This window comes from Hylobates moloch, unplaced genomic scaffold, assembly GCF_009828535.3.
Source record: "Hylobates moloch isolate HMO894 unplaced genomic scaffold, HMol_V3 SCAFFOLD_20, whole genome shotgun sequence".
Taxonomy (NCBI): Eukaryota; Metazoa; Chordata; class Mammalia; order Primates; family Hylobatidae; genus Hylobates; species Hylobates moloch.
In genome coordinates, this window is record NW_026652295.1 from 12,363,021 (window position 1) to 12,380,551 (window position 17,531).

Consider the following 17,531-nt stretch of genomic DNA (forward strand, 5'->3'; position numbering starts at 1 on the left):
TTCTTAACTGTTGCCTAGTCCTCGTATTATGATGGGATACAGGGTTTGCTGGACTGCGTTACGTACGGACATGGAGTTCCTTCGGGTGGCATCAGTTTGGAGAGGCGGTTTGGCAGCGGCGCCCAGAGCCCTAGAGACTTGTGGAGTTGTTGAATGACGCCTGCTTAGAGTAAAACATGGCTGTGATTTTTGGAGTGCCGCTGCTGGTCTCTGCTGGAATGATGCCCAAAGGCCAAAATGTGGAGAGGTGGGGGAGGGGGCGCGCAGCGGCATCTTCCAGGTGAGCCTGGGCGTGTGCGAGCCAGAGCTCCCGCAATCCAGTCTGAAGCAGAGCAGTGAAGGGGTGCCGGGCTGCCAGCGAATCTGGGCAGCAGGAGCCCAGAGCGAGGGATCGCCGGCGCGGACCAGGCAGAAGCTTCTGCAGCTGTGGACGCCCCTGTGTGGCTGTGCTTTCGCGCGAGCCTCCAGGCGGTTCCCGAGCAGCTCACCAAACAGGCTCTGCAGGGCCGCTGGAGGTCATGGAAAAGTTTTAGGCAGCAGATTTTACATTGAAAGCCTTAGCTACTGGCCGGCCTGAAGCTCATCTCCATGCCTGACACGCACACCTGCTTGGGCAGGCAGGTTTTTCCTATCAGCTAGGCAGGTTTTGCTGTTCCTTTTGGAAGCACAAACATTACTTAGGATCCCTCCCGTTCTTATTCGGCCTCCGAAGTGCAGAGTCATGAAATGACTCTGGCTTGGCTAATGTCTTTTCAAAATTAGAGTCCTGCTAGCGTCATTATCGTTTTCTTTGATTAAACTGCAACAGAGGCTGTGCAGGACACCACCAGGCATCCAAGAGGAAAACTGGGACGGCACTGGAGGAAGGCGCACACACACAACACATGAACGCCCCTGCTGTTAGGCGTAGTGGGGATATACGTTTCTGAGAAGCACAGACTGACTGACATGTGTTGGTTACTGCATCAGCTGATAACATCGAGACCTATGGAATACAAATGGATTTATCCGATGACCCGAAGCCAGACCTTTCCCATGTAACGCAACAGAGCTTGAGATGCAGGCTAAAATGGTTGTTAAATGTCAGTTGCTCTCTTGACTGAATTGCTGCCCAAATGGGCTGCTTCCACAATACTGGGAGTTTATTTAAATTAGTGTCTGTAAATGCTGCTACAGTAAGGAAAGGTGTATGTCCATACGCAAGGAAGTGTGTTTACAAATGTCATTATGAGTGCTGTCACTGGTAAATGCGGTATACCCTGTCAATGGAGACAGGTGCGTATTTTAACCTACAGCACAGAGTTCTTGAAACGTGCGTCATCTCCACAGCCTCACACACTTCCAAGGAGCTAGGTATGGATGCTCACATATCACCTGATAGGATTATTTACCCTCAAAGGATTCTTAAATAGGGGAGACTGAATGTTACAGTGCCTCATTTTTGCCTAATTTCGTGCTGCTAATCCTGCCAATCTATTGTGTGGTGCACTCATTTAATCACCAAAATGGAATGAGGTCAGGAGTTTAACCCTTCTTCTTTTACTGGCAGAAACCAAAGCAGCACTGCCCACTGTGGAAGTTCCAATAAAATTTCACTTTGGGCAAGATTGCCCTCCCCATGATAGTCTGTAGGGAGTGGATGTTCTTTTAGATAAATTCTCTGGAAGCGATTTGCAATTTGAGTCATGTTTTCTACATGCCAGGAGCACCAGCTATTTTAAAACATTTGTATGCTCAAGATCATAATGAGCCAAACAGATTTCCCCAATGTCCTGTTTGGTCAGGCTCTGTAGAGGAAGGTGCTTCTTAAGGTGGGGCACACCTGTATTATGTCCAGTACCATAAGTGTGCCTGGTTCCTGATTCATCACTGAGGAGGCCACTTGGTGGCACCCACAGAAAATTCTGATACAGCTTGAAAGCCCTTCTAGAAATTTTACACAGATGAAATTTTACAAAGGTATTGTTCACTGAGTTTCTTTCACACTTAATTTCTTTGCATATGAAATAGTTATTTAAGCATATTTTAATAACTTGCAGTTTAAGACAATCTATAACTAAAGAATAAACTTTAAAGGATAAAATATTTCTGGCTATTGAGAGGTATATAAAAGGTGAAATTACATTTTAGCAATTATCTTTTTACTCAAGAGTTTTTTTTTTTTTTTCCTGGTATCTACTAACTAGTATTAAAGATGTTTTGCTAAACTTATTTTAAGTAATTCTCTATTGTTAAGAAACCATAGAACACAATTCACCACTAATGGCCAAAGACAGTTTGTGTTTCCTTCCATCTTTGCTGTTTTGGTTCAATACTAAATCTATTATCAGGTGAGGAAACAAGCTTACATAGGAAAGCCACAGAGTAAATACAGGGTAGAACAAAGACTCACACCCTCATCTATTTCACTTTAAAACCAAGACGCGGCTGGGCGCGGTGGCTCACGCTTGTAATCCCAGCACTTTGGGAGGCCAAAGCCTGTGGATCACTTGGGGTCAAGAGTTTGAGACCAGCATGGCCAACAGGGTGAAACCCTGTCTCTACTAAAAATACAAAAATTAGCCAGCATGGTGGCACATGCCTGTAATCCCAGCTACTGGGGAGGCTGGGGCAGGAGAATTGCTTGAACCGAGGAGGCAGAGGTTGCAGTGAGCCAAGATCGTGCCATTGCACTCCAGCCTGGGTGAAGAGGCAAGACTCTGTCTCAAAAAGAAAAAAAAAAAAAAAAGCAACAACAACAACCAAGATGCTTTCAACTGTACCATCAAGTTGATTTTTTTTAATGGCCATTTATCTCTGCCACCTACACCGAATGTGGAACATTAGGTATTGTGGTGTCTGTTTATATCTGTGTGCATGTGTGATGTATACATGTGCAGTCTCAATAAGCTAGGTTTATTATGGTAAAGAATGAGAAGGAATTGCAGAATTTTCTGCTGCATTTAATTTTTTTTCCCCTCATCTACTTGATAGAGAGGCTGACTTTAGTGGGGATAGAGGGAGAGTAATTTACAACCTGGTAGATTAGAAGTTATGGACATCGTAAAGCCATAAGAAACACAGCTAAGTCATCACCGAACTTATATTAGAAGTTAATAGGAAAATATGATTTAATTTACGAATAGTTGAAAATCTATTCTAGAAAGTGAGGTATTCTGTATTTAATTTCAAACACATTTCTATTTTCATTTGAGCTCCTTTTGAGTCCATTAATAGGAATAATTTTAGGAATTATAATATATTTAATAATTATGTATTAAGATGTAATTTCAATAGAAATATTTTAACAGTTTTTAAAAATATCTTGAAGCTTCTCAGTCTTATTTTATAATGATACTTAAAAAGTAATAAAATGATGGATTTAGAAACAAGACGTATTGATTGCAACTGCTACTCAGTGCCTTTTACATGTAATTAATCAGTAGATCACTTCTGTCTTCATTTTACTCTATATGATTCCTATTTTTTAAACATTTATATAGAAATTTACTAATCCATGGACTTGCTGGATGTTTTCCCGAGTTTTGTTTTAGGGATTAGAAATATTTAGCATATTTTCTAATGGATTCCAATATGAACTTTAGGAATAACAATTTGTCATACTAATTCTCTGCTGTACGGATCGTAGAGTTCATCTATCAAGACAGCCTTTTAGGAGAGAATGCCCTGTGAGTTTCTATGGGTCACATCCCTCATTTTGCAGGTGAGAAAATGAAGATGCATAAGGATTAAGTGAGCAGTCTACAGAGGTCAAACCACCATTTGGTGTCAGGGCTGCGAACAGAACCTGTCCTTGAAGAGGGAAGCAGTTTTCAATTGGGGTTCACAGCTGGATTCTGGAAACGTACTGCCTGTTTTCAGTGTCTCCTTTGCTTGCTGGCTGGGTGATTTGGGAATATTACTATATTAGTTGTGGGTACAAAGCATTTAGCATGGTGCCTTGCAAGAGAAAGTGCTTGAGAAATATTAGCTGCTATTGCTAGCGTTTGTATTGTTACCCCCCAAGTCCAATTTTGCCTTGGGCATTTCCCCCTGCTATACTGTGCTGCTTTGCCTCTTCTGTAATTAAACTTCCTTGGATTGAGTCCAAGATGAGAGCACCCACTTCTTCTCTATATTTAAACATATATTTCTAACAAGACAAATAAGGTAAGGATCAGACTGAGGACAGAGTGGTAGGTTCCACCTTGCGCAAGAGAAGGAAGGTCAGGAAAAGCCTCTTACAGTTTCAGAAGCAGTTCAGATTGCATCCACTTCCAAAGGAATTCAGATTGCAAGTACCAAAGATGGCACAGGCTTTTTAAGCAGAGGCGATATGATCAACTCATCTATCTGTTGTTTGTTTGTTTGTTTATTTATTTATTTGAGATAGGGTCTCACTCTGTTGCCCAGGTTGGAGCGCAGAGGCAAAATCATGGTTCAGGCTATCCTCTCACCTGGTAGCTGGGACTACAGGCATGTACCACCACATCTGGCTGATTTGTGTGTGTGTGTATGTGTATATATATATATATTTTTTTTTTCTTTTTCTTTTTTTAGAGACAGGATTTCCCCCATATTGCCCAGGCTGATCTTGAACTCCTGGGCTCAAGCAGTCCACCCACCTCAGCCTCCCAAAGTGCTGGGATTACAAGCGTGAGCCGCAGTGCCTGGCCCAAGATGCCCTTTATAAACATTTATTATGAAAAAATGTACACATACGCAAAAGTAGACATAATAGGATAGTTAATCCCCATAGACATATCACTCAGATTCCCCTACTCTTGTATCATGTTAAAGCAAATTTGAGTGAGTTTTTACAATGGTGTTGCTGTTAGTACCTAGGCAAGGACCAGACAAGACAAGGACCCAGCTCCATGCTGCTCATAGCTCAACAAAGGATGTTTCAAGACCTTGAGCAGCCAAAAGACCAAGATTCTGCAATATCTGTTTCAGGCTCAGAGTGTGTCCAATAATACACTTTCAATCACCAGCGATTCAAAGTCATCTTGTCTTATTTTTAACATAACTTTGAGCTCACATACAATTTTACTAATAATTTCCCCTTCTGTTCTAATATTGCTCTGACACTTTACAGACATCTGTAAATAGTCACTTAGTTTAGGAGAAGACATACTTAAACAATTTGTGAAATCTATAGCTTGAAATATCCTTATTTGTCTAAAGGAGATAAAAACACTCACATTGAAAAAGGTAATAGATAAAATATATCCATAAAACTTTAATGGGGGTGGGTGGAAAGGATCAGTACTTGTTTCCTAGCCCTAAACTTCAATTTCTTTGGTTCACTAACTTATATATGAATGGTGAGAACTTTTCGGACTTGACTAGGCTTTGGGGCCTAGTCTAAAAGCCTGAAGGGCGGTGGTCCATTGAGCCAGTTAGGAGCCACCATTGATGATGATCAATGTGGTACTGCTGGTGGACAGGCTACCTGTGTCAGGGGGACAGCTGAGCTGAAAGCCAAGAGATAAAGGTGAGTTTGTTGAAGGCCAGGTAGCCAGAGAGAGGGGCAGAGGTGACCTTACTTCACCCCACAGGTTGTAAGGGAGAAAAGGTAAGTCCCAGGAGGCAAAAGTTGCAATAGAACCAGGAACTAAACAAGAATCCAGTTGTTGGTTTGGAAAAGAAGAAATGAATTGTAGAGATTTTCAGCCCAGGGGAAAAAATCAGCCAGAGGGTTAGCAGTAGACCATTCGAGAGAAGTCATATGACGATTGCTTTTAGTGTTGTATTGTTTTTATACCCAAGGCCAGAGGAAGGATAGAACATGGTCATTTGTTTATTCATGTATCAAGCATTGATGCCTACAGTGAACTTAACGTGTGAGTAGAGAGGTAAAGAATGAGTTCCTGCCCTGAGAGAAACAGTCCAGCCAGGGACGTTGCTGTGACAGGTAGACTCAGGACGTCATGGACGCACAGGTGGGGAACCCATCTCCTCCCTGGGGGAGAAGGCCAGCAGGTCATGTAGGAGGAGATGGTACTTGGGCTGAATTGAGTGGGATGAATAGGGTTGGACTGGCTGATACCTGAGGGAAAGAGTCACTGGAAGCAGGACAAAAAGCAAGGGTAGAGAAAGGTCAAGAGGCCAGAGGAGGGCATTGAATGCTGCTCTTCCAGCAAGGGTCTGTCCTATCTTCTCATGACTGCTGTGTTTCTAGTGCTGAGAACAGTGCACAGGTATTATCCACTTAAGATATGTTCAATACATGAATGTACATGTTCGTTTATTATGGATCTAGTCGATGAATGTGTGTCCCTTTATTACAGTGGCTGTAAGGACAGTGGTGTGATGTGGCTGGGGGATGGTGAGAAGGGCGCCTGGGGAGATGGACACAGGCCACATACCAAGGGCCTGGGATACCACGCTAAGGAGTTGGGACTTGCTCCATGATGGGTTGTAGTATTCCCTGGAGGATTTTTAAAAAAGCATTTTTATTGAGATATGATTCATGCACCATAGGGTTCACTAACTTAAGGTATGTAATTTAATAGTGTTTAAGTCATGGAATTGTCATCCATCACCACAATCAATTTTAGAATATTTTCATTACACCTAAAAAGCAACTCTGTTCCCCATAACCTATCCATTCATTATTCCATTCCCTACCCTCCGTCCCCAAATCCCAGGTGGCCACTAATCTATAGGTTTCCCTATTCTAGACATTTCACATAAATGGAACCATGCAATGGTTCCATTTGGTACCTTATATATGGTAGCCATGCAATATATGGCTTCTTTCACTTAGCACAGTGTTTTCAAAATGTATTCATGCTGTAGCATGTATCAGAATTTCATTGCTTTTTATGGCTGAATAATATTTCATTGTACAGATACACCACATTTATTCACCCATGCATCTGTTGATAGACATTTGGGTTGTTTCCACTCTTTGGCTTTGCTAATATGCCACTATAAACATTCATGCGTGAGCTTTAGCATGGACGCAGGTTTTCATCTCTCTTATGTATGCACCTGGGAGTAGAATTGCTAGATCACATTGTAACTCCATGTTTAACCATTTGAGGGTCTGCCAGAGTCTTTTCCAAACTGGCTGCCCCGTTTTACATCCCTGCAGCAATGAATAATATATAAAAGTTCAGTTTCTCTACAATTTTCCTGACACTTGTTATTATCTCTTATGGGTGATAGCCACCCTGCAGGACTTCTAAGAAAGAAAGTCAGAAGGTTCTAACCGAGCTGGTGGTCAAGAAAAATAGTTAATTCAGTCCACTTAAGAAAACTAGTGATTTTAGACACCTTACATAAATGTATTTATATTACACTTTATAGCTTGGGTATCTTATTTCCTTGTGGTCATCAGAACAACCTTTTACAGTTGGAATTACTCTTGTGACCATTTAAGAGAAGAGGGTCAGAGAGTCAGAGTAGCTTATGGCTTCCTAAATGTCACCTGCCCATGCTGCTGCAGCTGAGCTGTCTCTCCGGCTCTGGCTTCCACCTCTGGGCCATCAAGCCACTTTCAGCTGTCTGGAGATTCACTCTTTACTGAACCTCTAAGGAGGGACTGTTTATTTTGGCCAATGAAGTTTAACTTCTTAAAGCAATTAATTAATTGTGGATATGATCATTCAGGGAAATTTGGGCAAAGATGAACACCCAAAGCAAACTGTCAATTCATTGAAAAGTTGAGGTGGAAATTATCTGATGAAGAGGGTGTTTGGTTAGAATAAGGAGGCCAAGAGGACCTCCAATGCCTCTACCTGCTTTTGAGTTTTTTCCACATGTAAAATGAATTTACTTCCATTCTGCTGGAGGTGCCTAAAACCTGTCTAGATCAGGGGTTAGTAAACTATGACCCAGGGGCCCTCTGCCTATATTTGTAGGTTGAGAATGTTGTTTGTGATTTTAAATGACTGGAGAAAAACCAAACAAAGAATAATAATTCATGACACAAGATACTTATACGAAATTCAGATTTTAGTGTCTGTAAGTACAGTCTTAGTGGGAAACAACCATGCACAGTTGTTTGCACACTGTCTATGGCACCTTTCAACTTACAACTGCAGACTTAAGTTGCTGTCACAGAGACTCTCAAAGCTTAAGGTATTTATTCTCTGGCCTTAAAAAAAAAAACAAAAAAAACTTTGCAAACTCCTGGTGACATCGAAGTTGCTGTAAATAGAAAGTATCTCTCCTGGCTGGGTGCGGTGGCTCACACTTGTAATCCAGCACCTTGTGAGGCTGAGGTGGGTGGATCGCTTGAGCCCAGGAGTTCAAGACCAGCCTGGGCAACGTGGTGAAACCCCTCTCTCTCTACAAAAAATACTAAAATTAGCCAGGTGTGGTGGTGCATGCCTGTAATCCCAGCTACTTGGGTGACTGAGGTGGGAAGATCACCTGAGCCCAGGAGGTAAAAGTTGCAGGGAGCTGAGATCACACCACTGCACTCCAGGCTGGGCCACAGAGGGAGATTCTGTCTCAAAATAATTAATAATAATAAATAAACAAAGTACTACTCCTGACCATTTTAGCATCATAGTCTGATTTTAGAATTGAAAAGGACCCTGTAGATTATCCAGTGTCCAATTACATATCTGTGTCGTTCACCTGAATTGCAGCCTTGGTGTTTTCAAAAGCTATTTGATGTTGTGGTGTACTCAGAGACACAGGTTTAAAATGAAAACCAGCCTACAAAGAAATAACTGATCTGAATTCAGTTTGTGGAGTATCTTAAGTGTTCCCACTCCCACCCTGACCTTTATGTGGGCTTCAGGCTGGCACATGTTACAAAGAGGGATGGCTTTTCTAATCCCCACCTAAGAGTTAACCATCTTGATTCTGTTATTGTTTCGATGTGAACTTTAGAACAATTGCCTCTGCAATTTTGGCACATGGAGATTTGCTTCCACAGTAATTATTTTGCAACCCACAAAAGTAATTATAAAATCAAATAATTATCTTCTAAACAAGCTGTAACCTCAGCAGAGGCTCTTGGGGGGAAAAAGTTCCTGTTCTTTCATTCTCATTTTTAGGGCTGTAACATTCTGCTTCCCTTGTCCTCTTACCTCGGTTCTGAGGTTATTTCAAGTACAATAGCAATCTGTAGTGAAGCACCATCTTCTTTTGATTCAGTCTCCTCGAAACAGTAGCACTGCTCCATGTCTATGAGTGGAAAGAGTGAGGAACAAGTAACAGAAGGGGAAATCAAAAGTGAGTGGAATTCTTCTGGCCATGGAAAGTGAAAGAAAAAAATGGGGCCGGGCACGATGGCTCATGCTTGTAATCCCAGCACTTTGAGAGGCCGAGGCAGGCAGATTACTTGAGGCCAGGAGTTTGAGACCAGCCTGGCCAAGATGGCAAAACCCTGTCTCTACTAAAAATACAAAAATTAGCCGGGCATGGTGGCACTTGCCTATAATTCCAGCTACTCGGGAGGCTGAGGCTGGAGAATCGCTTGAATCCCAGAGGCAGAGGTTGGAATGAGCTGAGATCGAGCCACTGCACTCCAGCCTGGGTGACAGAGTGAGACTCTGTCTCAAAGGAAAAAAAACGGGAATAACAGCCTACGAGACTCAATTGCATATTAGTTTGAATTATTGATAGATGCATTATAGGGAGATGTTGCTGATTGTGAAGGTGTTCTCAGTAAGATTTGGCACCAGTGTGTCCTCACACAACTTGAAGGCTGAAATCTGCTGCACAATTAGGGATCATCCCTCTCTGACAGGCTGGGCATCTACCAGAATTAGGTTCTTTCTTGAAAGACTTGAAGTCTGTTTATGGGCAACTGTTTGTCTGACATATCCAGCGGATACTATAGATTGTGTTTATTTATGTTTGGAAACTGTCACCGGTCTGATGAGCTAACCTAATCCACATGATGAGAGGATGTGTAGAGAAGCAGATCTTCGCTGCAGGGACATTGCTGATCTGCTACATTTTCAAGAATCACGTCTGCAAATTTCAGTAACTCACTGATTTATGCATCCCTTTACCATCCGCCTGAAAAGTCAAACAGGCCACCAGACAGGAGCTCATCATCCTCAAAATGAACATACAGTGAACCTTTTTTGCCTGCCCAAAGCCTTAATGTGCTCATATCCAGAACAAATAGTATGTGGCTGTTTTCTACCAGTCATGATATGAATTATTCATGCACTATTAAGCAGCCTGTGGTCGGAACACCACTACCCAAAGTAAAACTGAATACAAAAGAAGAGGCTTTAATATCTGCAGCTGAAAATGCCCTTTGCCATGGGAGTAGAAACGATGGGCTACTGGACCCCTCCCATCCTTGTCCCAGGTCTTTGGGGTTGAATCTGTGAATATCAATGCAGATTCCTGTGTTAAGACACTAGAAATGGCTTGGAATACCTGAAAAGTGTAGTAGTCATTGGGCTGCATGCCTAGGTTAATTTTTTTAGTTTTTCTAGAGGGCAAAAGAAGGGGAACTCATACAAAAAGGAGTATCAGGCCAGGCCCAAGCTGGTAGATCACTTGAGCCCAAGAGTTCAAGACCAGCCTGGGCAACACAGTGAAACCCCATCACTACAAAAATACAAAAATTAGCCAGGCATGGTGGTGCGTGCCTATAGTCCCAGCTGCTTGGGAGGCTGAGTTAGGAGGATTGCTTGAGCTGGGGAGGTTGAGGCTGTAGTGAGCCAAGATTGTGCCACTACACTCTAGCCTGGGTGACAGAGCAACACTCCGTCTCAAAAAAAAAAAAAAAAAAAAAGGCAAAAAAGAGTATCTATAGTCAAGAAATAAAAAGTAAAGAAACACATAATAGAAGAGTTATTCTTTGGAAAAAGAAAACTTAACAAGCATCTTGGAAGACGCCCATATACAAACCAGATAATAGGGAGATTGCTCTGGTTTAGGCCAGATTAGCGGGCCTGCCCTGACATAGTGCCGTAGAGTCCTGGAATTTTTCAGAACTATAGTTTAAAAGTTGTTCCCTGCTGTCCTCCATTTAGATGAGATACACTGTATTGTAGGGTGAAACACCTGCATCTCTAGAATATAAGCGTCACCTCATAACAGTGGACATTATATCCCAAATTTAATTCTAGGAAGACGACATCTAATAGAATAACCTGTGATGTAAGTCAGGTATAACCAGATAAGTCATATGTTATTCCTGTGTGTGTGTGTGTGTGTGTGTGTGTGTGTGTGTGTGTGTGTATCTGTGTATATGGGTGTGTATGGAATGTCCTAGGGCAGAGTTAGTTTTGGAAACGTATGTATTGGCTAAAGAATTACATTACATCATATAGAAATTGGTAGGAATATAACATTTTTAGATTCAAATTATTTCCAAAAGAATGTTTAATCTCATGCCAACATGAATAATCACCTCTTTAAAAAAAGCAACTGCTCAGAATGAAGTTGGAGCAGTTGTATAGTCCCTGTGCTCTCTTACCATTGTTGATGCTTCCAAAATGCACCACTGGTTTTATAAACAAGAGTTGAGGATCAGACAGGAATGACACTTCGCTTTTAAGCCATAATTATGACAGATGGGTCAGTGTGCATTGCTAACTCCAAATACATAATTAGCCATAATAAAATGGTACAAATTTATTTTGAAAATATCATAGCCTAAATCGCAGTCAGATTTAACTGGGAGAATTTCCACCATGATTTTAGAAAGCAAGTATGGCTTATTTTTATTGCAGAAATCTAAGAGTGCAATTCCTGGCAGTGTTTACCAGAGAGAAGGAATTAGCAGCCTCTGGGGAGGGTTAGGAAAACAGAGCGCCCCTGGGAATCAGGCTCTTAAGTTTCAGTTCCAGTAGCCTCCAAACCAACTGGGCTCAGACAGGTCATTCAGTCTCCCTGAATTTTAAAATTCTGTGATACTTTAAAATTGTCTGTTTTCCTTCTTGCAAACGGGGCCCAAGTATAGGAGGGTCAAGCTTTTTTTCCAGAGGGTCTTGAAAATATGTAGGAGGTATCTGGAGATTTTTCACAAACAAAAAACACAGGGAGTCCTGTGCTTTGATATCCATAGTGCTGGCTTGTAGAGAGGGAGGAAGGAGATGGATTTCTCTTTTCTTCCCATCTTCTCCTCTCTGTTCATGGTGGTGATGGGTGGGAGAATGGAGGGCCAAACAGGCTTGTATGTGTGGTTCACAGGGTGGGAGGATGATAGCTCTTTCATCTCAAGGTGAAAGCACAGAGGGAGCCCCAGAGCTAGAGGAACAGATGGCAGCATTGTTGCTGCTACATTGCTTCTAGCTGTGCATGTCCTCACCCCGTGCCCAGCCAAGCCTCTTCAGACTGTGCAGGTCACAGAGTAATGGCCAGCTCTAAAGATCAATGTCCTGAAGGCTGCTCTAGACACCAGAGTACCTTGCTGATGGCCAGTCCCCTGTCAAAAAAAAAAAAAAAAAAAAAAAGTCTACATGGTCTTAAGCAAAGGTGGTTGGGCTGAGGTCTTCTAGGAAGTGCAGATCCTCTTCAGAATTCAGTCCTCTGCAATACAGCTAAATCCATAGATACCATAGAATTTTAAAAATGAACAATTGGGTCTATGACTTAGGGATATAAGGAATTAGAGAGGATTAGGGACTGGGTGGGAAGCAAGTGGGGAGAAATAGGGTACCGAGTACCTGCTCCTTTATTCTCTTGCAAATGCTCTCTTACTTTGCTTGCTTAAGGATATTCAGAGTCACTATTTGTTGGAGTTTCTTCTTTCTTTGTCCTGAAAAAGTTTAAATTAGCCTTATTGCTTGTGAGTAAATAATAATTTTCTGCCTAGTGTTTAAATATATTGACGTCAGTACTGTTGTATCCAGTCCAAGGTGATAAGGCAGAAAAGACAAGTTCCTTCATTTGTCTTTTATGCCAATGGGAAGTGTGGTCTGGCTAGTCCTCGGGTCCATGTTACTGCAATAGAAACCAGCAGAAGCAGTGCTCTTCCTACCAACACTTCTGAAGTTAAGGGGGCTACGTTGTGCTTCTTTGCTATTTAGTGTCCCAGAGCAGCTCTGATTACACTGTGAGAAACTATAATTCAAGTTCTATGGTTCAATGTTGAGGTTTTTGCCAACTTCAATGAGATGTTTTCCTAAATGTGTTCCACCTAACACTTGCTGCACAAGATGGTAACAATAATATGTGGAATTTTTTGTTTTTGTTTTTGAGACAGAGCCTCACTCTGTCACCCAGGCTGGAGTGCAGTGGTGCAATCTAGGCTCACTGCAAACTCCGCCTCCTGGGTTCAAACGATTCTCCTTCCTCAGTCTCCCAAGCAGCTGGGATTACAGGTGCCTGCCACCACGCCCAGCTAATTTTTTGTATTTTTAATACAGATGGGGTTTCACCATGTTGGCCAGACTGGTCTCGAAATCCTGACCTCAGGTGATCCACCCGTCTCGGCCTCCCAAAGTGCTGGGATTACAGGTGTGAGCCTACTGTGCCCGGCCTGATGTATAGAAAATTTCAAGATTGCACTAGGGTGGAAAACTGAGTGGAACAAAGTTAAGCAAATGTTTTTATCTCAGAACCCCTGGTGTGAAAATGTGCATTGTAAATCTCTAAGAACAGGGTATAGATGCTTCTTTACCCAAATGTATTTTATCACACATGTCTTGTTTTTTGTTTGTTTGTTTTGCGGAGTGCCACAGGTGACTAATGTCCTAGAGGAAAATTAATGTGCTGCCTTAGAATCTTCCAATAGAAAGTACTGTATGGACTGACTGTGTTCCCACTTGTGAGAGATAAAGAAACACACACAACACTGAGATTCCTTTGTGATTTGTTCTTTTCTACCAGAAGCTATGAGCCTGAAACTATAGCATAGCAATTGAGAAGAAATGTTTCCACTGTTGCTGGACATACTTATTCAGTGATTTTTAGTTAACAGAGATATAAATGCAAATTAAAATATTATATCAATCATACTTTTGCTTCAATTAATCCAGGAATCAGGAGCTTCCTCTTTTCTGTAGCAGGCAGTATGACAGAATGATAGGGCAAGGTTGATGCTTCTGGAGACCTTGTGATTGCAATGCGTGGAATATTTCAGGTCAGGGTTTTTCAGGCTGAGGACTGTTGACATTTTATGCTGGATAATTCTTTACTATTGAGGAGTGTCAGGTGCATCCTATACATTGTAGGATGTTTAGCAGCATCCCTGGACTCTACCCACTGGATGCCAGTAGCACCCACCTCCCATTTGTGGCAACCATAAGTATCGCTAGACCTTGCCAAATGTCACCTTGGAGACAAGATTGCTCCTGAGTGGAGAGCCACTGATTAAGGAGCAAGGTGGATACTGCTGACCACGAGTGAGTTCACCAAAGCAAGAGTTCAGTGTGGACTAGTGTCTAGGAGAAGGCTTTGGGTGAAGAGGCTGGCTTGGATTAGTAGAGTGAGGAAGGGAGAAATGCTAAGTGGGGGAAATAACATGAACACTAGCAGAGGGAAGGAAGGAAGAGTAAGTGTACTGGCTTTTTGGATATTAGCAGTAATAACATTGCTTATTCACTTATTATGTGCCAATTATGAGAATTAATCTAATCTTTCCGGGATAGATACTATTTATCTCAATTTGGTAGAAAAGGAAAATGAGGCTCAGTGGAACTAGACAGTATGCCTGAGTCTCACTGGTAGCAAGTGTTGGGGTTAGAGTTTGAAACCAGGTTTCTTTTAATTACAAGATTGTATTAAAATGATATGAATCTGAAAGAACATCAGGTAAGATTAAAGAATGTTAAATTGTAGACAGAAATGTCTGGACTTCAGGGGATGCGCTGCATAAAGTAATGGCAGAGTCTTCAGCAGAGGAATGGTTTGGTGAAAAGGGCATATTGGATTCATCTCTCAGCATCAGCCGTGCAGAAGGGATGGGGAATTGATGGGAAGTGGACTGAGATGATGTGGCGCTAAGCAAGCTATAGTACAGGTGTGGAGGAGTGAGGCTTGGCATGGCTAGTGATGGCAGAATTTAATAGGCTTCACTCAAATAGTGTTGCCATCATTCAGCAGGCAAAATACAAAGAAAAGGTAATTACTAGCTCTCAAGATGGCTACGAAAATAGATGGAGGAGCATACTGAAATGAAATGAAGCTACGTAGCTAGGAGTACAGTGTTGAGTTGACATTGCGTATTATTGAAGAGTTTCAACAGGTGTTGGCAAACTTTTTCTGTAAAGGGTCAGATAGTAAATATTTTAGGCTTTCACCATATGGTCTCTGTTGCAACGACTCTACTCTGCTGTTCTAGTGCAAATGCAGTGAGAAGCAGTGCATATGTAAATAAGAATGGCTGTGTTCCAATAAAACTTTATTTATAAGGAGAGGCAGCAGGCCAGATTTGAACTGAAGGTCAGATTTGTGCACCCCTGGTGGACTCTCAAGCATGACAGACAGAACAGGCACAGACCCCAGATGTGCCACTTGCTAGTTGTGTGACCTTCTCAGAGTAAGCCTCAGTTTCTGCATCTGTAAAATGGTGAATCTGATAGCATCCACATTTAGAGCTGGTGGTAGGATTAAGTGAGATAATGTGAAGTGCTTGGCCCTGACCCTAGCATATAGTAAGTGCTGAATAAATGGTGGCTTTTATTGTTATTGTGGTTACAAGTATTATTTTGATACTCCTGGCCTTTTTTCCTTCTTGATTTTCATTGTATTAAATGAATTCACACTGAATTCATGCTTGTGAGTGCAAGAGATGTTTTATTTCCACTTGTTATCTCTAGATTTCTTGAGTTTGAAGAATAATATGGAAAATATCTGTAGTTCCTACCAATGAGGATTGTTATAAGTATAAAATTCATGTGAAGAAACTTACACAGAGTTTCCTGTCACTTAGCACTCAATATATTATAGCTAATGGGGAGGAAGAGAAGATGTTGAAAAATAATGTATTAAAATGCAAAACATAAAAAAATTAATTACTTAGAAATCTTGTGGAATTTCAATTAAATAGGAAATCTGATGGGGGAGATTTTAGCATTCAGTGTATATAAACAGTTTAGTTTTTCATGTTTGGAATCAATTAATTGCTTGGCTTAGTTAATTAGGGATTCCCTGAAGTAGAATCCATTGCTCATAAGCTAGGAATGTTAAAGCCAGTCAAGGCATTTGCTTTTCATAATGATCTGTTTGTATTATAGCTGAAACAAGATAAATCACACATGTGAAACAGCTGTCTGTTGGTAGTGAAGAATAGTTTCTGTTCTACACCTTCAGAATACTCATTACAAACACTCATTCATGTGCTGAGACAATGATCATTCAGTAATGTATGGAAGAGGTGAAGGCAGAACTCACTCAACTAGGTCTAGTTTCTTTAGGATCATGTGTTGAGAGGATACAGAGAGCAGGATTTATTAGCCTGAGCACTGTTGACATTTTGGGCCAGATCATTCTTTATTATGGAAGACTGTCTGGTGCATTGCAGGATGTTCAGCAGCATCCTGGCCTCCACCCACTAGATGCCAGTAGCAGATGTCCCCCACCCCACCCCAGTGGTGACAATCAAAAATATTCCCAGATATTTGGCCAAATGTCTCATGGGAGGCAAGATTACCCCTGGTCCAGAACCACCGATGTAGATTGATGTTTAACAGTGCCTGGAGATGTTATGTCCAACATATCCCAGCAATAATAACTTATTCATATTGGAATATATGCCTGGTTTCTCAGGATAGTCTTAATTTTGGGTATTCTGCCCCACTGATCTAATGTAATTGGAACCCCATGTATTCTGATATTTTTTCAGTTTGAAAATAGAGTGACCATCCCTATGCGGTGTTTGTCTATTTTAGGACTCAGTTGGAATACTTAGATGGAATATGTTTATTGTGCCACCATTCACTTTTAGACTTTGTGAATTTTGCTTAGACAAATAGTTGATGTACTTCATATTGGTTAGCAACATTGAATGTGATTATATCCCAAGAGTAAAGTAAGTCTACCACTAGTTTAATTGAAACGGATTCTATTAAAACTTTAAGATGCAGGGTGATACAATTTTTTGGTCTGATTCTTCTCATATGAAAGCATGGTCATTGATTGTTTTCAGTAATATGCCACATTACATGTGGCTGGGAAGGGATGACTTTTTAGTGCATGAGGGAGGTATTGTTCTACTTGTCTACCAGGACACCTTTCCAGGTAAATTTTGGCACATTGGTTATATTCCCTGAAACAAGTTCATTTATTTTTAGGATGCATTTCATTTGTAAAAAAAGATCGACATTACTCATGTCTTTAAAACCAGTATTAAAAATTGCCACTTTTCTTTTTGACTCACTTTTGCCCAAGGAATACAATAGTAGTAAGAAAAATGAAATCAAAGTTTGCATTTCTTACTAGATTGACACCAAGTGCTAAATGGAAATGTCTGTTTAACCTGTATTAAGATGGTCACTTATAGAAGATATGCAGAAAGATGTCAGTATTTAAATTATCTTGAAAATATTTACAGTAAGAACATATGTAGTTTTCTGTATCACTATTCTTACCCTTATGGAATTTACTAGTGTAATGAAACACCCAAATTTCAGCATCAGGAAAATCAATTCTAGAATATAATATTTTACCTAATG

The 17,531-nt window shown here is 41.2% G+C and overlaps 1 protein-coding gene across 8 annotated transcripts in view; it reads left to right on the forward strand.

The window, feature by feature from the left end:
• PHACTR1 (phosphatase and actin regulator 1) overlaps window positions 1-17,531 on the forward strand; it is a 594,370-nt gene that overhangs the window by 300,405 nt on the left and 276,434 nt on the right. The gene's annotated exons all lie outside the window — the stretch shown is intronic.